General features: G+C 37.8%; 2 long non-coding RNA genes across 8 annotated transcripts in view; one reads left to right on the top strand and one right to left on the bottom strand.

Moving 5' to 3' along the window:
- Positions 1–23347, top strand: part of LOC121493154 — a 399396-nt gene that overhangs the window by 114333 nt on the left and 261716 nt on the right. The gene's annotated exons all lie outside the window — the stretch shown is intronic.
- On the bottom strand, positions 97–4305 carry LOC121493155. Its single transcript, XR_005988394.1, has 3 exons — positions 4017–4305; positions 787–964; positions 97–605 (listed from the first exon to the last, which is right to left on the bottom strand). It is a non-coding gene; the product is annotated as an uncharacterized LOC121493155 (long non-coding RNA).

The following is a 23347-nucleotide window of genomic DNA, read 5'->3' as shown; positions in this document are numbered from 1 at the left end:
ATTCAGGTCTTGATCTGATGTCCCTGGAATCATGCCCTGAGCTGAAGGCTGACGCTCAACCACTGAGCCACCTAGGTGCCCCAATGTATTTTTTTTTTTTATTTTGACACTTCTGTTTTTGTTTTCATAGCTAAGAAACTATTGCTTCATCCAAAGTCAGAAGATTTACTCCTATCTTTTCTTCTAAGACTTTTATTGTTTTGGTTCTAAACATTTAGACCAATTTAAAGTGAATTTTTCTATATGATGTGAGGTAGGTCTCCAAATTCATTCTTTTGAATCTTTGCATATGGATATTCAGTTGTTGCAGTAGTATGTGTTGAAAAGATATTCTTTCCCTTTGAATAGTTTGGTACCTATGTCAAAAACCAATTTTTCCACAAACTTCATGATGTATTTTTAGAGTCTCAATGAATTTCCATTGGTTTGTATTTTTATTGTATTTTATTGTAATTTTATTAATTTTTATTGATCACTGTAGCTTTGACATAAGTTTTGGAATCAGGAAATATAAGTCCTTCAACTTCTTTTTTACCCCAAGAGTGTTTTGGCTATTCTGGGTCTTTCACATTTCCATATAAATTTTAGGATCATCTTGTCACTTTCTGCAAAAAAAAGAGAAGAAAAAAAGACAGCTGGAAATTCTCAATATTTACTAAGGCATAGTTTATTGTAAAAATTAGGCACCACAGAGACTACTAAGATGAAACATAGTTCTTAGTCTTAAAAGAACCAACAATCTAGGAATTACACAAATGTGTCAATTATCAACTTATTACCTCTTACCTTGAAATTTGTTCTTCAGTATATGCTGAAATGGACAGAATTCTTTTAAGTACCTCTTTTTTACAGTAAGCATGATGCCAAGCTTTCTCAGTAGAGGCTTTTAGGAGGGTGTCTCCTGCTATTTCCAGCTGGTGGAGTGCATGAGGACATCTGGTGGAGCTCTGCTTTAGCCATATGCCTGGAATGTGTGATCAGTAGGTGATCTTGCAGCTTCAGTCTAGCCTGGTAATAAGATTCCCATAGCACCCCCCTCCTTGACGTAGAGACTGGTGTCCTGAAGGCTTCCTGCCCACATCAGTGCTCTAATTCCCTGTGCAGGCCTGCATGTGGATTGTCAGGAGCCTGGAGGATTTTCATTCCAGGAGCCATCACTCCCTCTTCCAGCCCCTGTGGACTGCCTGTTCCCAAGGCCCCCTTCCGTTGTACACACCCACACCTCTGGCTGCTGATCAGCTATCCTCAGAGGAATACTTCCTGTTCCCCATCACCCCAATTAGCCCTGGCTAGGGCAAACTAGTGAACTCCTTTTTTATCCAGTGGGCTAAACTGTATCTTCTCCAGTGAGATCTGAACCTCAGCCTTAGGGAGAGGAATCCTTTTCAACTTTGTTCTTCCATGGCTACTCTCCCTCCACCCTAAGCTACCACTTAGCTTCCTTATACTTGTTCCTAAATAGTCATGTATCAGAATTTAATAATTATTTATGTTATACACTCTGTTTAACCCACTGTGTTACTGGGCCTATACTGATGCAACACATAACATTTGCAACTCAGCATATAGTGTTTAAGAGAGGCACCTGGGTGGCTCAGTTGGTTAAGCGTCTGCCTTCAGCTCAGGTCAAGATCCCGGGACCCTGAAATCAGCCCTGAGCCAAGCTCCCTGCTCAGCGGGGAGCCTGCTTCTCCTTCTCTCCTATAGCACCCCCTGCTTGTGCTCTCTCTCTGTCAAATAAATAACTTTTTTTTTTTTTTAAAGAAAAACATCTGAACATGAGATAAGGATTTGGAGCTCACAGTCTGTTGATAGGATCAGTAAAGAATTAATAGGGGAGTGCAATTTGATGAACTTTGAAGGATGGATAAGGATTTCCTTTTGCCATTGGAGAGCTTATGTTTTTAAAGTCATTGCCTCAGATTTCCATTTCAATGGTAAAGGCACTTAGAAGTTGAATTATACTATTTATCCCAAATAGCACTCTATTACTTCTGACAAACTCACCCTCAGTTTTTTTATGGTCCAAATGGAATTGCTAAAGAAGGTGTTAGAGATAAGCAGAAGAGACCGTGGGTCTGAGTTGATATCTGACTCCAAATAGAAAGTTTTTACATGGCATCATTTCATTGGAATTTCTTAACCGAATGAGTAAAAGAAACGCTTTGATGGAATGTTTAGTATGGTTAGAAATGAACACCCACAACCATATGTACCAATTAATTTCCTCTCCAAATGTTTTTATACTGTCGGGTAGATGTGGCCTATGTTTTGGAAGGATTTTTTCCTTTGAAGTAGTCATTACACTGTTTTATTTCCTATATGAATGCCAAGTGCACATTACTTTTTATTTCCCTTTTCGCTTGCCAAAGCCTTTTCATTTTCTTTCATCTCTTCACAAATATCTAATAAATACTTAGGATTTATAGATCTATTCAAAGCGTGGTCCCTGGACCAGCGGAATTAGCATCATTTGAGAGTTTATTAGAAAAGCAAATTCTTGGACTCTACCTCAGACTGACTAAATCTGAATCTCTGTGGGGTGGGGCCCTGAGTATGCAGTTTAACTAGCTCTCCAGGTGATTGTTATGCACACTGAAATTTGAGGAGCACCAATTAAAATTTTACTCCTTGCATTTCATCTGAGACACATTCTAGAATTTAAAAAGGATCTGGAGTCTTAGAAGCCTTCTGATCATTCAAATCAGGAGTGTGTGTCTCCTATATCTGTAACTTCTTGACATCTACTTTCTGCTTAAAATCTTTTACTGATGGGAGCTCACCACATCACAAGGTAACATTTGGGAACAATTCTTATTGGAAATTTCTCTTATTATGTATGTCACCCAGATTGACTTGATTGTACCTTTTGCTCATTGTTGCTAATCTTTCTCATGAGAAACATGAAATAAATCTGGTTTTCCTTACATAACCCAGATGTTTAAGACAGCTGTCTGCTCTCTCCTATGAGTTTTCTTCCTAAGAGATAATTCTTAGTCCCTTTAATATCCTCACCTGAAAATGGCTTTTGGATCTTTCCTTCTTAGAGTGACATATAATATCAATATTCTGCTTAAAATATCATTCCCGGGATCAAATATAAAGTACTCCATGGAGTTTGCTCAACAAAGGCTGTTCCACCTGCTGTAGAAGTAAACAATACACTTCCCTGGGCTATAGAAATTTGAATTCCAAGTCTGACTTTGTCCCTTTGGACTCAAACAGGTCACTCAATTTCTGTGGGTTTAGTTTTATTTGACTAAAAATTGGGATTACTATATGGCACGAAACCTGGGGAAGTGCTAATGTTTAGGAAGTAGGCATGACAGGTAGAGCTATTGAAAAGAATTGAAATAGAGTTGTTGGGGGGATCCCTGGATGGCTTAGCGGTTTGGCACCTGCCTTTGGCCCAGGGCGCGATCCTGGAGTCCTGGGATCGAGTCCCGCATCGGGCTCCTGGCATGGAGCTTGCTTCTCCCTCCTCCTGTGTCTCTGCCTCTCTCTCTCTCTCTATGTCTATCATAAATGAATAAATCTTTAAAAAAAAAAAATAAGAGTTGTTGAAAAGGCAGTAAGGGAACTGGTAGAAGGTGCTGACACACATAGTGTTGGACCCTGGCTCACGGGTGCCAACGTGTCCCGGGGGACGCCCCAGAGACTCAGACCCCAGACAGGCAGATGCAATTAGCAAGAGGGTTTATTGGACGTTTGCGCAAACGGGCTCTCCGCCTCCGAAGAGGAAGAGAGCCCCGATTAGCAATTACAGGTATCTTTTAAAGGCAAAAGGAACAACAACAACAACAAAAAACCGCTTAAATACAAAAGAACCTCGGGAGTCGCATAGCATTCAGGTTATTGATTTCACAGAGGGTCAACATGAACCTATTCAGGGACATTCCAATCAGGGTGTGGGGGGGGAAATGGTTTTCTTATTGTAAACAGAATGCTTTTAGTTGCTAAAATTTCAGGAAGGCGCCTGGATGGGCTGCCTCTGGATTAGGGCTGGCCCTACTTACAAGGGGCGAGGTTTCTTCAATAGGTGATTCCCTCTTTGCCAAGGGTGTTCTGTGGGCTCAGCCTGGACAAGTCTCAGGAGCCTGAGCTGGGCTCCAAAGCAGGATGTTTCTTACCCATGGGATCAGAGTTCTCCAAAGTGAGTTAGTGAATAATTAGCAGATGCCCTGTACTGATGGTGTGCAAGGTTAGAGTCAGCATACAGTCCAAAATTGGGTTACATAAATCTGCATGAAAAGAGGTTGCTGGTGAAAAAAGGAGAAATGGTTCTGGATCGATAGCAATGTTCTGTGCTGTTTATGTCTCTCCATGCTTGTTTCTGTGGATATGCTGCATACTTTAAAGAGCAGAAGAGGAGTGAAAGGTTGAAGCTCAGGAGGACAAAATTCCAAAAAGGGATTGGCAGTGGTATCCTTAGCAATGGTACCAAGAGTTGAAAAAAACAGAACAACTCAGGGTGGAAAGATGTTGAACCAGATAGGAAAGCTTTTGTTGTAAGTAAAATATCATTGATTTTAAACTGACCAGAAAGAGAGAGAGAAAGACTTATTTATTCACACACCATTTTCAAGAATAGCTTTATCAGGAATTTGGGCCCTTTTCTGAGAATCTGTAGGCTTTGCCATCCTCTTTGTGTTAGGTTTATCTTTAGGCTGACTTTTCTCAGACTGCTAGAGGCCACTAGGTCCCTTCCTGGGAAAGAGAGAATTGAAAGTCCTAAATTTGGTTTTAATTGGATTACTTCTATATCAGCACCCTAGCCAGGGGGAATACAGTTTTGCACTGTAGAGAGATGGGAGAGTTGATGTTTTTTAATCCTCTCAAATCCCATCACTAGTGGGAGAAGAGTGGTCTACCATTTGAGAAACCACAACTCCAGGATTTTATTGTCCTCATGCCCTGTGACTGCAGCAAGAAGAGTAGACCTTTTTCTTGCTCCTTCCAGCAAAAGTTCAAGGAGAGCTCTGGATGACAAGGGTTGTGTATTTGCAGCTATAGGGAGATGGGAAAGGTCAGTGCCACTCAAACCACATGGAATGAGTTCCATACAGCTATCATAGTTCACACCAGTAGATTAGCCTGATTAATAGTAGTGATACCACTGTTAGAAAATATTCTCCATTTTCTGTTCCAGAAAATACTTCTATTTTCGTTTTTATCCTGTGTGAAATTTACTTATATTTTTTTATAATCTGTAGACTTGGATTCCTAAAAACTCCTCTTCCTTTCATTCTTATGTGAAGTGTCAGTCACTTCTTAGTAATCTGCAAATAAATGCCTCCAAAGCAGTTGCTTTTTTTTTTCTTTTTTTAAAAAAAAGGAATTTCTCTTCCAGACTTCTTATTACCAGTCCAATCATAGATATTCAGTAGTGCACTAGAGGCAGCTTATTCTGGCTCTCTGGATACAATAGCTAAATGTTCAAGTATTTTGTGAGCTGTTTGTTACAACATTAGTACCTTAGAATAGTACAGGGGAAGTATTTACACCATGGAAATTGGAAATGCTTATAAATCAGGATCTCCACACATATCACCTCCCACCCTCACCTCATGCAAGCCAGTTGGCTGTAAACCACTGGTCTTACATCAAAGCATATTATTATAAAAGATGTTTCTTGCATTATAGTTTATCCTTTAGGAGGTAGACTTTAATTCCAGTTAAATTCACTCTGCATTATTACCCAGAAGGTCTAAAGTTTGTGTTTGAGGATTTAAAAAATAAAGTTATTAGGAGATTAAGTATCTTTCTTACATAATATTGAGTTAATGTTTTTTTTCCCCCATTTTAAAACCTGAAAGTCTTTTTTTTTTTTAAGATTTTATTTATTCATGAGAGACATGGAGAGAGAGAGAGAGAGGGAGAGAGAAAAGCAGAGACACAGGCAGAGGGAGAAGCAGGCTCCATGCAGGGAGCTCAATGTGGGACTTGATCCCAGGTCTCCAGGATCAGGCCAGGGCCGAAGGCAGTGCTAAACCGCTGAGCCACTTGGGCTGCCCTAAACCCTGAAAGTCTTAAGAAAATTAAAAGACAAGTCACAGGTTGGAAGAACATATTTGCAAATAATATATCTGGTAAAGTAGTTGCATCCAGACTGTATAAAGAACACTTATAACCCAATAATTGTAAGACAAATTACTCAATTAAAAATGGGCAAAAAGATGTGAATAAACATTCCATGAAGAAAATATAGAAATGGCTAATAAGGGACGCCTGAGGGGCTCAGCGGTTTAATGTCTGCCTTTGGCCCAGGGCGTGATCCTGAGGTCCCAGATCGGTGCAACATTGGGCTCCCTGCAATGGAGCCTGCTTCTTTCTCTGCCTATGTCTCTGCCTGCCTCTCTCTCTCTATGTCTCTCATGAGTAAATAAATAAAATCTTAAAAAAAAAAGAAATGGCTAATAAGCTCATGAAGAGATGCTCAACATTATTTGTCAATAGGGAAGTGCAACGTAAAACCACGAGATACTACTACATACCTACCAAAATAGCTATAATAATAATAATGATACAGTAACAATAACAAGTTTTGTCAGGATATGTAGAAGTTGGAACTCTTATGCATTGCTGGTGTGAATACAAAAATGATGCAGCTGCTTTGGAAGTAATAAAAAAAAATTAAACATAGAATTGCTATATGACCCAGCAACTAGAGAATTAGAATCTTGTATCCATACAAAAATTTCACATGAATGTTTATACAGCTTTATAATAGCCAAAAAAGTGGTAACAATCCAGAAGTCCATGAACTGCTGAATGGTTAGACAAAATATGGTATATCCATCCACACAATGAGATATTTAGGAACAAAAACGCTTAGCTATTGATACATACTACAATATGGATGAACCTTAAACTTATGTTAAGTGAAAGAAGTCAAACACAGAAAACTACATATAGTATTTATAAGAAATATTAACAAATGACAAACTTCTAGAGACAAAAAATAAATCCGTTGTTGCCTGGGACTGAGAGTAGGAATAGGAATGGCTGAGAATGGGTATCAGGAAGCTTTTGTGGGTGATGGAAATGCTTAAAAATTGGATTGTGATGGTGGCTGCACAGCCCTATAAATTTGCTAAAAATAATTGTATACTTACAACAGATGAATCCTCTGACATGTAAATTAACCCATTAAGTTGATTTAAAAAGCCTAAAAAAAATCACAAATTCACTTATATATTTCTTATTACTAAATGGAAGCAATAAATACATATTCCGGGGATTTGACCTTTCAGTTTTCAGCTTCTTTCATCTGCTGGCTTCAGTCTTTAATGAGGAAAGTGGGTCCACAAAACGAAATAAGTATAGTTTTTGGAAGAAAAAGATAGCTCTCTGCAATTTTAAAAACTAGTTTCCTGAATGAAAATGTTTTTTAGTTATGCTAATAATCCAATAACTGCTCTTATAGAAATCAAAATATTACAAAGATGATTGGAAAATATTGCCAATGACATGTTTGCCAAAGCAGAAAAAATTTTAATGATATGAAGACATTATTAAATAAAAACACATCACACACACACACAGAGTAAGGAATTTATTTTCAAGGATAACTTTGAATTTCTTTACCTAATCTTATTCTACGTGCTCCTAAGGGAGGCAATGAATAAAGATTTATTACACAGTGGCAAAATGATAATCAAAATGTTCCTTAAATCATTCAAGAGAGATTATTATTTATCTTTTCATAATATTTTCAAACATGATGCATTATCATTTCTTTTTGGCATTCATTTCATTATTTTATTTTTCTGATAGTCAGAAAATCATTCTTCATGCAATGTGAATTAAAACCTCCCTTCCTAGAAACCTGCCCTGGGGAAAGTTTTGACTTTGTTCTGAAAATGTTCCATGGCTGACCTGACAGCTGTAATTTTAAAGTTTCTGCTGACTCCTACACTGTTAATGGGAAGCCCTGAGATGAGTTTGAAGGAGAAAGTTGGCGTGACTTTAATTTTTCCGTATAAGAATATATGACTTTTTTCTTCCTGTGAGGGATGGAGCCTGAGAGAGAAGACCTAGAAGCCTGAACAGCATGGCAGGAAGCAAATGTAGAAAAGATCACAGGTCTTTTAGGAAAAAGAATGTAAAACTTTATTTTTTTAGATGCTTATATTTTCTCCAAAGTAAATTTCCTCTTTTTTCCCCAAACTTTGACCATCAGCTTCTCTCGAAAGCACCCGTCAAAGTATATGAATGAGTGGTTGTGTGTGTGTGGTGTGTGTGTATGTGTGTGTGTGTGTATGATTGAAGGAATGGGATGAAGAAAAGCAAGAAAAGGAGCTAAGCTCCTTATGTGAACCCATCCAAGCTGCAAGAATTAGCAAATGCAAAATGGTAATTCAGTTAGAAACAGAACCAAAAAATGATCAGAGACAAGCTTCCTGAAAATTCCTGGAGATCTGGGGGAAGGGAGGTGTAAGACTCTTTGTATACGGAGGTTTAAAAGAAAGCATCAAAACACTGTATTAATACATAGCAATTCTTCTATTTTCAGAGGTCAGTGAAGGGATGTCTGGTGAGACATATAGTGACATTCTTGAATATATTTCTTCCCTTGGCTATATGAATACTACAAACCCGATATAGGAAAAACTTTGAGAGAAGAGAATTGGCATATGTGTATGTTTAAAACTGTAAAACTGTCCTATGGTAATGTTACCTTTAATTTTATGACAATAATCTTAGATGAATGAGGCCAAATCCAGTTTATGCTTTTAGGATACCTGCAGTATGATATATAAATTATATTCACTTCTATGTATCCCCAAGGCTACTCAGTCCCATGCTGTTAGCTGATTTCCCTGGTAAGAAATTCTAGATTTCTAAATAATGTGCTCATACTGCTGTTTCTCAATTTGTCATTTGGGATATAGGTTTTCTCCCGGTACCAATGTTCAGTTCTGGAAACTGTGACTCTTGTAGGCATTCAAGCAGGGAACTAGGTGATTACCAAACTGTTGGGGGATGGGGCAGGCAATAATTGAATGCGAGGCAAAGGCCAGCCCAGGACTATTGGATTCAATGGCATACCAGATAGAGTACAGTGCATGGCACACCCATAAAGTCCTAAATAGACAGTGGAATGTGAAGTCTGTCCCCTGCAAACACTCTTATCTGCTCAACCTTGTTTACCAGTAGTCACAGCCACAAGGAAATGGCCTTTGGCACACTGTGGCCTTCCAAATCTCAAGCAAGTGCATCTTATGACAGAACTTAGTTGTATCCAGAGCTGTAGCTTCAAGGCTATTTGGAAAATATGGCCATTTTTAGCTTCCCAGGCCCCTGTAATTAAGGAGGTATATTGAAAAGGTGAGCATGTATATTGAAGACCAATCATACTTAGCACACTCCCACGTCCAACCACTCTCCTTCCCTTACCTCCAATGTAGTACATGATAATTTAGAGCTAAATCAATACTCGCTGTTAACATTATTATGACTGTGCAAATGTTATGCACTCTTAAGCCATGTTATACACCACACCTCTTTCTCATGGAATACTTTTTCCTGAAGTTAATAATAATTCTCTCATCTTTTCATCTACTAAAGTTGCTAAGATCCTTTTGTTAATTTTTCCAAATATTACATCTCTGTCATATGCTTGTCAGCAACATTTTGAATATATTTAAATGCAACATGAATTGGGAAGTGGGGGTAAATGTGAGGGAGTGGGTGTGTATGTGTAGCTGCTATCCTGAAAGTAGGGTAGAAAAAAGTGGCTGAAAGTCTCAGCTTTCAGTATTCAGATTTTCACTTAATCCTATTAAATTAATTCTATTCCCCACATGGTTCTTTGGTTTCATGAGTCCAGTGCTTCTTTGAGTTATTTTCTAGTCCTTTATGAGTGAGATGGGATGGGGACCTAGAATTCTATCTGCTTTGTATACACACACACAGACTCTGGACTAGGCCCTTGTTTGGTTTTAGCTTGAGCTATACTTTCCCCTGCACAATGTTCCATGGGAACTCAAATATCCTAAACCTGAGCCTCCAGAGAACAAATTGGCTGTTTACTTGCATATGTCTCTGCAGTTAGGTTACAGGTTACATTGCTAAATTAGTTATCCCTTCTCCATCTTCTTTTTTAATAAATTTGTTGAAATAGTTCTCATTTGCTCTTGCCTATTTTTGTTTTTTCTTATACTCCAATTTCCTTTCTTACATCTCTTTTTCATTCTTCTTTTTTATTCATTTTTTGTGGGATTTAGGAAAGAGAATAGAAATATGCCTAATTAATTATGCTTTACTGGAAATCTATGTCTTTTCCCCTCTTAACTCATATTTTCCCAATAAAAGCTTACCCTTAGGTAATTAGAAAACCTTAGGAATGTTTTAATACCATATACATACAAATAAATTGAGGCTTAGAAATATTAATTAATCCAGTTAAGATCAAAATGGCAAGAACATAGCAGAGCCAGAAGTAAAAATTTGCTTCATGGATTTCCAGGGTAGCACTAGCATCTGGAAGTGGGACCAGCATTATGGATGCACTATAATATTGATAGAATAAATAAGTGATTTTAATAGATTTTCATCTAGACTTTGAGTAAACTACCCCATGAGGCATACTGGTAGTGTTCTGTGTCTTTACCTGGCTCTCATTTTACAGGTGTGTTTAGTTTGTGAAAATCACATTTTTAGATATTTCTTATGAGAGGGAAGGACCTGGAAGACCAGGAAGAATCAGGACTTGGAAATGGAGATGGAGAAGATATTGAAGGGATGACCCTTTAGGGAATGCTAGGAGTAAGTCTGGCCTAAAATCAGATCATGGTATAAAAATAGCTATAACTTGGGTCACTTGGGTGGCTCAGTGGTTGAGCGTCTGCCTTCGGCTCAGGGCATGATCCTGGAATCTGGGATCGAGTCCCATATCAGGCTCCTTTCAGGGAGCCTGCTTCTCCCTCTGCCTGTGTCTGTGCCTCTCTGTGTTTCTCATGAATAAATAAATAAATAAAATCTTTTTAAATACCCACAAAATAGCCATAACTAAAGAAGATAAAAAGCAGTTATAGATTTTTAGTAGGTATTAGGGCATATACACTGAAAGGGAAGATAGGAACCAAGATCGAAAGTGTTGGCAGGTTTTCAAGGATATATATACGATTCATTTCTCAAGTCATCTCTAGTTTTCTGATGTCCTTATAAAACCATGGTGATGGTTTATCAAGTGCTCTAAAAGTACTCTACAAGTTTCTCAAAGAAATGAGAGCAAACTACAAAAACAAATGTGAAGCATTATGCAAAAAGACTATTTTAAGAAAAAGTATTGTGCCTATTTTTGTGTAATACTTTAAACCATTTTAATTAAAAAAATCTAAATTACTCAATTCTACTACCTTTTTGAATGTATAAATAAATGTATATAACAAATTTACTGACAATGTCTAACTGGACTGTAAACATTAGCTTACAACTATAGCTACATTATTGTTTAAATATTTTATGGATATCTAAAAGCATACCTAAAAGTAATCATATTATAAGTGGTAAAACTCCATGAAATTCTCACAAGCTCAACACTGCTGTATGGTGTGGCTCTACTGGGTCCCCTGCTTAGTATCTAACAAGGTGTTGGCAGGACTAGGAACTTATCTGGAAGCTCTATTTCCCTCAACTCATGACAACACTGGGTCTTATTTTTAAAAAGGAATGCTAGGGGCACCTGGGTGGTGGAGTCAGTTGAGCATCCCACTCTGGGTTTCAGCTTAGGTTGTGAACCCAGGGTCATGTGACTGAGCATGCGAGCAAGGGCTGGGGCAGAGGGAGAAGGAAAGAGAATCCTGAAGCATGGAGCTTGAGGTGGGGCTTGATCCCAGGACCCATTTTCTGTTGCCATTGCTTTTGTTTTATTTATTTACTGCCATTCAGGGTTTTACAATTTTATGAAGTTAAACTTAACAGTTTTCTTTTATGGCTTTGATATTTGGGGCTATGTTTATAAAGGCCACTCCCCTTTCAAGATTAGAAAAGAATTCCTCATTTTTCTGGATATTTTATGGTTTCTGAGGGAATATAACAGAATCTTAGGTGTCAACAGACATTATAACAATATGTTATAAAATCATAAAATTGAAAAATATCCTTGAAGACAGCCAGTCTAATATCTTCTCTGATTTAGTTATCTTTCTACAATATCTCTGAGTAAATCTTCAAAGCTCTTCTGTCAGTGATAGTTAACTCACTGCCATTTAAGGTAGTCCATGGTATTACCAGATGGTTTTTATTGTAAAATATTTCTTTCTTGTTCTGTCATAAATGGACATAAATTCAGAAGGGAATAATCATGATGGTGAAGAGACATGGGATCATATCACATGAGAAATATCTGTAAGAGACTGGGGATGTGTTTTTTGTTAAAGAATATATCAGATGAGATAGGCAGCTGTCTGAGAACATGTAAAGGACTTTCTATAAGGACTATTCTATAAGGTGGATTAAATTCGATCTGTAGGATCCCAAGATGATTTTGGCAGCAAATAGTTAACAGAGTTGGTTAAGGATGTAATGGCTGCTTTAGGGGCATAGTAATATCCTTGTCACTACAGAGGGTTGCTCTGAGGTCACCATACTTTGAGGAAGCTCAGGCAATAAGGAGAAGCCTCCTGAATGTGTTCCAATTGATACCCCTGTTGATATCACAACTGACAAATGACATCAACTAGCAGACCATATATGACTGGACTACTCTAGATGATACTACTATATCAGGACAGTTCCAACAATAGATTATGTGATGCTATGAAATCTTGCACTTATCCTGGACCTAGGGAATTCTCCCTATTAACCCTAGTTTTGATGTTATATTTGTTTTCTAGGAATACCATAACAAAGCACTGCAAACTGGATGGCTTACACAACAGAAATTTATTGGAGGCTAGAAATTTAAAAAGCATAAATTATTCTTTATAATTCTTCAGAAAAAACTTTATTTGCTGGAGGGTAGAAGTCAGAAATAAGGCTTTGACAGAGTTGTTCCTTCTGAGGGCTGTGAGGGAAGAATCTGTTCTAGGATTCCCTCCTTGGCTGATAGATGGGCATCTTTATGTTCACATGGCTTTCTCCTTGTATATATACTTGTCTCCAAATATCCCTTTTATAAGAATACCAGTCATATTTGATTAGGGCCCATTCTAATAACCTTATTTTAACTTGATTACCTCTGTAATAAACTTTATCACCAAGTAAGATACTGAGGTACTATTTTGAGGTACTGGAGCTAGGACTTCATTTGAAGTTTTGGGGGACACAACTCAACAGGTGTATAAGGGAAAATTGGGCTGATAGGCTAAAGAGACTGGTGGAGTTTGTAAATTCTAGAAATTAGCCAGATCGGTCAATATTTTGCAAAAAATCTATTGTTGTACTGACTATTGTCATGTAACAAATTACTTCCAAATCAGTAGCTTAAAGAAGCATTTTATTATGCTCACAGATTCTGTGGATCAGGAATTTGGACAAGGCATAATTCAAATACCTTGTTTGTGCTCATGGTCTAGGGCCTCAGTTGGGAAGACAAAATGGCTAGGGGTGACTCAAGGGCTGGGAGCTGGCATCATCTGGAGATGTCTTCTCTCATTTGTCTGCTGGCTGATGCTATTTGTCAGTTGTGATGTCAACAGGGGTATCAATTGGAACACTTTCACGGGGTCTCTCCTTCTTGCCTGGACTTCCTCTAAGTGTGGTGACCTCAAGGCAATCCTCTCTGTGTGACACTCAGGGGTCCCAAAATTAGTATTTAAGCAAACAAAGTAGGACTTGTAATGCCTCTTCTGACGTAGCCTTGGAAGTCATGCTGTGTCACTTCCACCTTACTATATTGGTTAAAAGTGGGTCACATACTCACCAGAGTTTTGAAGAGGAGTTAGAAGTCCTATATATCTACTGACAGAAGAATTTCTGATCATTAAAACAAAACAAAACATGTATCTATTTTAGGAAATTTAAATTATAGGACATATTATAAAAGACATAATTTTCCCTAAGAAAAAAATATAAGCTTCTTGTCTTGCTTTTGGGAAGAAATAGAAAACAGACTGCATGCAGAAAAGAGAGATTCATATAGAGCTTACTCTGGCTTATTAGTGCCACTTCAGCTACTGATCATGTATGTCTTCTTACAACAGAATAATTTATGCTTCTTAAGTTAATCCCATGTTGCTTAACACTCCCTGGGCTTCCAGGAATTACCAAAAAATTTTAAAAGAATCCAATACATTTTTAACAGAAAAGAATAAAATAACGAGGAGTCAGTGTATCAGTGTAACCCAGTTTTTCTTTCTTCTGTTTTTTTTTTTTTTTGTGTGTGTGTGTGTGTGTGTGACTTGTCCGAATGATCGTACTATCTAATCTTTTCATTCATAATATAAAATTCTAACCCTGAGCAGTCCAGGGATTTTAGCTTGCCTCAATATAGCCACCAGATGGCTTTTGCTCTCCTTTTTATTTTTTTAAGGTTTTATTTATTTATTTGACAGAGAGAAAGAGAGAGAGAGAGAATGAGAGAAAGAAAGCATAAGTGGGGGGGAGTGGCAGAGGGAGAGGGAGAAGCAGACTCCCTGCTGAGCAGGGAGCCCGATATGGGTTCCATCCCAGGACCCTGGAATCATGACCTGAGCCAAAGGCAGGTAGACGCTTAATCAACTGAACCATCCAGGTGCTCCTGGCTTTTGCTTTCTATGTAATTCCTGTTTTCTGTTGACTCCATAGCTCTTATTTTATATCTGCTTCAAAAGACATTATAAATTGTGTAGTCATTTATCAAACAAATTAAACTCTGTAGTGTGTGAATTATTTTCTATCATTTTCTTTCAAACTTACTTTTGGACTTATTCTTTCCTGATCTGAATGAAATGCTTGGCAGGTCTAACAGGTTTCTGATTTCTTCAATCGGTAAGGATTACCCCGAGGTCGCCACACTTAGAGGAAGTCCAGGCAAGAAGGAGAGACCCCGTGAAAGTGTTCCAATTGATACCCCTGTTGACATCACAACTGACAAACAGCATCAGCCACCAGACAAATGAGAGAAGACATCTCCAGATGATGCCAGCTCCCAGCCCTTGAGTCACCCCTAGCCATTATGTCTTCCCAACTGAGGCCCTAGACCATGAGCACAAACAAGGTATTTGAATTATGCCTTGTCCAAATTCCTGATCCACAGAATCTGTGAGCATAATAAAATGCTTCTTTAAGCTACTGATTTGGATGTAATTTGTTACAAGACAATAGTCAGTGCAACAATAGCATCCACAACTCTTTCAAAGGCATTCTCTGTAGTCTTCTTGAACAATGAAGATTGAACAATGTTGGCAGAATCAATTTCATAGTCCTTAGGATGTATTGCTTAGTGGTCTAGCACCTCAATCAAACATAATTCTTAGGCTTTGGGCCACTGGTGAAACTTAAAGACAAAAGAGCCCCATTTTAATATCTGACTACTTTACAGCCAGGATGGATCAAGCAGAAATGCCACTTCTTCCATACCGGGGTTTAATAAATTTTAAAAATGATGGTCAGGCTTGCCAAGTCTAGGGAAAGAATTTTTAGGGATATTTCAAAGCCAACAGAGGTTGCATGGTGTTTTGAGGGGAGTTTGTGTGAAGAAGCTTGTGAAGGGAGCCGTCAGTGAGATTTCAAGAGGCCAGCGTTCTTTCTGTAATCCAAATCCTTGCCTTGTCTCCCCTTTAAAGTATAGCAAATGGACCATTATGAAATGAAATCCTATTTGTGTAATTCCCTTTTAATGTTTTCTATACCTCTTAAAAAAAAAAAAGCCCACATTCTTTAGTTTGACATAGAAGATTCTTTAGGTCTAGTCCTTGCCTACCTTTTAGTCCCTACCTCTTTCTCACCAACACCCTTGAGGAAAAAGGAACCCAGGCATGGGACAGGAGGAGTAGATGAGCAGAACTTGCCTTTCTCCTTCCCAAATCACTTAGGCCAAATATGGCAGGTGCCAGGAGGGAAAGAAAACACAGAACTGGACTGAAATGGAAATGTTAATATTTGAATTAGACTAGGTTATTAGACATTAAAACTGGATGTGACTGGAATCTACTTAAGATGTTAAAATAGGAGATTTTATAGAATATAGTTAAAAAGAGAAAAACAAAAATCATTTCATGTTTGTACTGCACTAATATTTCATATTTGTACTATACTATTTGATAAATAATTTAAAAGATGTAGGCATCGTTAAGCAGAGGCAGGGCTTACGGGAGTCGTATGGGAGAGTGTAGAATATGATAAGTTGGAAAACAGGCTTATTTACATAATTTTGCTAGGAACTTGAAATTTAAATTCACACTATAAATTACCTAGCAAGATGTTTTTTTTTTGAATTGACTTTCTGGAAAAAAATTTGAATTCAAAGAAGTTATATGAGCTTAAGTTCTTAGGATAGGATTTTCCCCATTGTTCACAAAGTTCCAGCATATTGGACTTTCTCAGTTTCTTTTTTTTTTTTTTAACATTTTTAAAAAATTTAAATTCATTTTGCCAACATTATAGTATAACATCCAGTGCTGGACTTTCTCTGTTTCTTAATGTGACAAGGTCTCTCTTGTCCTAGGGACTTTATATGTGCTCTGCTTAGAACAATCACCCCCCGCCCAAATCTTCACATAGCTAACCACAGAGGAATGCTGTAGGTCTGAAATTACATATTATATTTTAGAGATAGATCTAAAATCCATCAGCATCAGTTGAGCACCTCCTTGTTATAATAACATATGCTTTCCTTTCTTCTTTTTTTTTCTCATTATAATTTGTAATTATATATTTTTTGTTTATTTGTCTCATATATGCTTCCTCCACTTAATGGTGAGTCTTATGAGGATGAGGTGATAATTGTTTTGTCACTATATAAGCAACACCTAGCACAAGGCCTGAGATAGAGGGTATTCAATGAATGTTTTTGAATCAATGAAGAAATCAAGATGTTTGCTTGATTATGTTAAAACTTTCACAGTATTTCTGTGAGTAGTCTATTAACAGAGAGAGGATGAATAATTTAGAAAATGGATATCTAGACAACTTCACTTTAGGTGGTATATAGCACAAATTAAAGGATAGAAGCACAGACTTGAGGCAAGGGATTTAAAAAAATTCTCCAACTAGTTTCAATGAATACAAGCTAGATATTAATTGTGGTACAGACTTCATTTCTTATGCTACTTGATTCTTCATCTCTGAGAGACCTTGAAGGATGTTGATGAAATGACCTATTCTCTATAAGAAAGAGCAATGATTTTGTGCAGAAAGGGACTTTTTTCCTATTTTGCTGGAAACAAATTGTGTATGGTGGAAAATGTGTAGAACTGAAATTATGGGAGATAACTCTTCACAATGATTTTGAATCAAGTATTGACTAACTATGCTTTATAAATAATAGTATAGTAATATACTGTAAAGTAAGAGTGGCATGTGAAAGGAAATAAAGGCCAAATTTTGGCATTAAGGGGTTACGTACTATTTCAATACAGAGCATGTCTACATCATTATTATTAAATCCGTAATAAAAACAATTTCAGAATTCACAGAATAATATGCGTCTTTGCCATTTAGGATCATACCTCAAAAGTGCCAAATGGGCTTACAAAGGAAGTTATTTTATACATTTTTGGGAAGTCAGGATTAGGTAAAGAAGAGAGTTATAATAACCCTACATACTTATATAAGGTTACAGGGAGGAAGATTTACTTATTTATACCCACAAGTTGAGCCAATTCCCAGATGACAAATCGCTAGCCAAGATTCCAGAGGAAACGGCTGGTGACCTTTATTTCTTGTTTGCTGCTGTTGAACCTCTGCAATTCAAAAACAAAAGTCTAACTTTTAAGTTGCCTTTGGCTGGGGCACTGGGGGACACTTCCCTGACCCAGCTTTTTCTACGTGATATAAGGGACCTCAGCCATCTTTAACAGACATGTCCTGAAGTGTCATTTCCCAGAATAACAAATAATATGACTAATACCTAAATTTGAACTCTTCATTCTGTACCATGTGCTATGAACTAGGAGCTTTTATATGAATTATCGTATTAGATATTTCTGATGTACGTATTATTATCATCATCTCCATGTTATGGATAACAACTAATAAGTAGCAGAGGCCAGATCTGAACCTAGGCAATTTGATTCTAAACCCTATTTTCTTCTCTTAATGGCTGGTCATCAGGGAATTCACTCTCCACGATGGATGTAGTACAAGCTTAATGGACAGATTGGAAGATGAGTGCCAAATGCCACGTGACCTGCATTAGATTGACATGAGTAGAGTGGAGCTGCCACAGGTCAGGATTGTTTGGAGATACATAAACAATCCATATTGTTTATTCTCCATGTATACCTTACTCCCTAGGAATCCTACACCCACCCAGTTTCTCCAGATCTCATGATCAGACTTGTGGGTTGGAACTAGAGGACTGCCACTAAAGTCATTTTGTGGTGTTGTTCCTCTGACCTCTGAAAGAACAGGAGCTGGTGGACAGACTATTAGTCCCTCCTTCTCTACCTCTCCGGGGGTAAAGTGGCAGGGGAGAGCAGGTAACAAGCTGTCTGAGAAAGATTGTGGGTACGGTGGGCTACTCTTTCGCCAACATTTTTGGGACCTTGTACTGAACTCAAATCCCCTGAGAATCACCCCTCAATAAAAGGCTATACTCGTTCAACAGTTTTTTTTTTTTTTTTTTTCTGAATCATTAATGCAGCAGGTTCTGGGAAATCGTCCTTGCCTACACAGGTACTTCTGTGCCAAAAGTTTTTAAGTTGAATATAAGTAATTATTTGTTTTGAAATTTGAATAAATTTCAATTTGATGTTAGCTTGTTTTTATTACAGCAGGACATCCAAAAACCTACTATTTCCACTTTTTAAGATTTTTCTTTTCTTTTCTTTTTTTTTTTTTTGGTACCTCTAACTTTTTGAAAAAGGTTATAGGGAGAATTAGTTAATTATATAGATGAATAGGGGGATCCCTGGGTGGCTCAGTGGTTGAGCACCTGCCTTCAGCCCAGGGAGTGATCCTGGAGACCTGGGATTGAGTCCCATGTCGGGCTCCCTGCATGGAGCCTGCTTCTCCCTCTGCCTGTGTCTCTGCCTCTTTCTCTCTCTGTGTCTCAGGAATAAATAAATAAAATCTTAAAAAAATATATAGATGAATAGCTTTTCCCCCCATAGTCTTTATGAATTGTGAACATTAAAATAAAATTAGAGTTAAAAAAAGTAAATCATGTCATTCTAATTTGAATGAAAGAGGTTTTTGTTTGCCAATATAGAAAGTTTTTTGATGGTTTTATTATTTTAATGTGTAAAATGTAAAAGGACATTATTTATTATTTTTGATGGTTTATTATTTTAATGTGTAAAATGTAAAAGGACAAATCAAAAACTAAAACATTCCCCATAAAATAGCTGTACTTGAAGCAAAATAGCAAAAAATCATGGGAGATTGGCTCAAATAAAGCAATTTCCATAGCAAGGTTCAAAGACATCAGTCCAGTAGGAGAGTGGCCCTATACTCCTGACTGTGGTCCCTGCTGCTGGACACCCCATATCATGTCACCCTGCTGTGTTGTCTCAGAATGTCTGAGAATGTCTCTCCTTGTTTCTCCAAGGAATTCGGTTACCAGGCCCTTCTCTCCAGCTCTCTGACACTTAAGATTTTGAGTTATATTTAAAGTTGCTACTACCATACAATGGAGGACCTTACTGAAAACTGTAGACTCTCAAATGGTGCAGTCATAAACTTCCTTTTTCACAATTAGATCCTGAGAAAAATAACAGCAGTGCTCTTCTGCTTTTACATCCTTCTCCTCTCGACAAAATAGAAACCTAGATTTGTTATAGATTGGTTCTACTTCCTGTTGCAACTGCACACGATCAGTGTCATGTGTGCACACTGAATTCTGCTTCCCTCAGCAGTTAATTTCTGAGAGTTTTAGATTCACAGCGGTTGCACCTTATGCTTTGACTAATGAATCAGTTAAGAAATTGTTTTCCCGGGATCCCTGGGTGGCTCAGCAGTTTGGCGCCTGCCTTCGGCCCAGGGCGTGATCCTGGAGTTCCCAGGATCGAGTCCCACGTCGGGCTCCCTGCATGGAGCCTGCTTCTCCCTCCGTCTGTGTCTCTGCCTCTCTCTCTCTCTCTTTCTCTGTGTCTCTCATGAATGAATAAATAAAAATCTTTAAAAAAAAAAAAAGAAATTGTTTTCCCTATTATTCCCTGATGGGAAGTTATTTATTTATTTATTTATTTATTTATTTATTTATTTATTTATTTTTTATTGGTGTTCAGTTTGCCAACATATAGAATAACACCCAGTGCTCATCCCATCAAATGCCCCCCTCAGTGCCTGTCACCCAGTCACCCCTACCCCCCCGCCCACCTCCCTTTCTACCACCCCTTGTTCATTTCCCAGAGTTAGGAGTCTCTCATGTTCTGTCTCTCTTTCTTTTTTTATTTTATTTTATTTTTATTTTTTTTAATTTTTATTTATGATAGTCACAGAGAGAGAGAGAGAGGCAGAGACACAGGCAGAGGGAGAAGCAGGCTCCATGCACCGGGAGCCCGATGTGGGATTCGATCCCGGGTCTCCAGGATCGCGCCCTGGGCCAAAGGCAGGCGCCAAACCGCTGCGCCACCCAGGGATCCCTCTGTCTCTCTTTCTGATATTTGGGAAGTAATTTAAAACGTTTCTTGACATATTTGAATATAGCTTTAAGAAAATTCATGAAACTTAAAAGGAATTTTACTTTTGCAACGGACAGCTTGGGCTATTTTCTTTCTCACTTTTATTCTTTCCCCCAAGTTTTAGTCTCTAAGTCTCATTTCTTAGGATAACTTAAAGTAGCCGGGATGGACTTATCCATTAGGTATAATAGACACAGTATATAGGAGCCCTGACACTTTCAGTGATCCACAAAGATGTTTTAAACTCAGAGGAAAATGTGAGTAAAATAATAATATTTAATAATTAATCCAGTTTAGGGGTGCCTGGCTGGATTAGTTGGTGGAACATTCTACTCTTGATCTCAGGTTCAGGAGTTCAAGCCCCATATTGGGTGTGGAGCCTTCTTGAAGAAAATTAATCCAGTTTAGAATAGATTTGTCTTTATTTTATATATGATATAAATATAATGGAGGAAGAGACCCATGAAAGTAAAAGTGCCCAAAGCCCATGAGTCATAACACACACTGAAAATAGCTGGCTGCTGTAGAGCAAATAAACATTTGCAACCGTTTTTGACATTCTTCAGAGTTTTTAATGTTTGGTGGCTTTCATGATCTGTTTCATTTCTGGCTAGGTTATGCAATTTACTGGTCGTAAATTAAAACTAGTAGAGTGTAAAAATCGGAGTTATATAAGTCTCGGACAAGAAATAGACTTCAGATATTGATCTAGTTTCCTGATTTGGTTTTAGTCTTTCTTTAACAGAGTTTTTCTTTTCTTAAAACAAGATACTGACTTTACTGTCATTGATGTTACCCTTATTTTTTTTTTAACCAAAACCCTGGCGCCATCTGCTGGTAGTTCTAAGAACAGTTTTATATGCTTAGAGGAAGGGAAACTGAGTTGAATCTTAAACCTATGTAATTTACAGAACTAACAGTGCCAGCACACACTACCCTCTTTTCTTTTGATGATTCGGTGCCTTGTTTTCTCTATTCTGTTGATTAAAAGTCAGGTTTCTATTGAATCATAATCTCCAAATCGCAATCCATATTTTTTCCCTTAAATTTGTCTTTTCAATTTATGATTGAACTATGTATCTTTTCATCAATAGCTTGATTACGGATGCTGTTAAACCATCTCCTTGGACAATACCTTGTACAGTTCAGGAAGTCTACCTCTGCTTCATCTCTCATGGGACACTTCTCCATCTCACATTGTCTATATTCTAGAAACTGCCTTCTGTGTCCACATCTTCTTTTTTTTTTTTAGTCCAACTCATTTATCTAATTCTCATCTTTGTAATCTATCCTTTACTCTATGGAAATTTTCTGACTGGCTTTTTCTGGCTTCAGAACTTCTTCTTGACTATATTTTGCTTTGCTGGCTGGGTATTTCCTGACTTAATAGTCAAATGCTGTGTTCTCTTAGGGACCTAGAGTCTCAGTTTGGATAAGTCCTTGGTTTACCAGTAGTTCCCATACTGGCTGCTAATCAGAGTGCCTGGGCCCCTTCTTGAAGTCCAGATGTCCAGATCTTTCCCCAAGGGATTTGATTCAGTGAGTCTGCTGGAGGTCCTGGGAATCTACATTTTGATAAAAACATTAGGAGGTTTCTGGTGCAGCTTTTGTACTTGGGATCCACAAACCCGCAGGGTAAACCTCTCTTCTGAGGACTCAAGGCTCCATATAAGAAGCCCAAGTTACACCTGTGGTCTTATATTTTGCCATATCTACCTATCATTCTTATGCATACATTTTCCTTCTTCATCATTGTTTCTTTTCTTGTCCCTTTCCAGCTGTAAAATTTCTTCCCATCTTTTAAATCTCAAATATCACCTACTTTTTTGGGGGTATTTCTCTTACCCTCTTCCTTTTTTCCCTGTTCATGGAGCAAAATTAGTCTGTTCCTTATCTGTGCCACTATATTTTATTAGAGCCCATAGTACATAGATTCATACCCAAATCCAGATATTCATGGAAAAATCACCTATGTGATTTTTCAAAACACATCCCATAGAGCTCTTGCCTCAGAGTCATCTACGGTTTATGATCACTGAAACATTCCCACACCAAGTCTATCGAATCAAAATCTCGGGGTGGGGGTACAGTCTGCAACCAGTAAAACAAATATTGCATATCAATCTCTTCTGTCCTTTAGAATTTGGGAACTATTGCTTTATCAGTTGCAGAAAATCAAGACATTACTGAAATGGCAATTTCTCCATGAACTGCATTAATCAACAAGACATTTGCCAGAAGGTCAGAGCACTCATAGCTTTATCGCAACAAGGCTAAGGAGTTTGCTTCTGTTATCAGTGTTGTAGTTAATGGTAGTGGTACCAGAACTTAATTTAGTTTAATTTTTAAAGATTTATCTATTTATTTGAGAGAGAAAGTGGGGGGGGGGGCAGAGGGAGAGGGACGGAAAATCCTTAAGCAGTTTCCATGCTGAGTGTGGACCCTGACATGGGGCTTGATCCCAGGACACTGAGATCATACCTGAGCTGAAATCAAGAGTCAGACACTAAACTGACTGAGCCATCCAGGTGCCCCCAGAACTTACTTTTTTTTAAAGTTGATTTTCTTTTAATTAGGCTTCCCAATTTAAAAAAATGAGGTAAAAGAAAATAATCTTGAGAGCAGCAACTTAA

This window comes from Vulpes lagopus, chromosome 6 (assembly GCF_018345385.1).
Source record: "Vulpes lagopus strain Blue_001 chromosome 6, ASM1834538v1, whole genome shotgun sequence".
In the NCBI taxonomy this organism is placed as follows: Eukaryota; Metazoa; Chordata; class Mammalia; order Carnivora; family Canidae; genus Vulpes; species Vulpes lagopus.
Note: the sequence above shows the minus strand (reverse complement) of the source record. Positions and strands in the feature narration are given on the sequence as shown.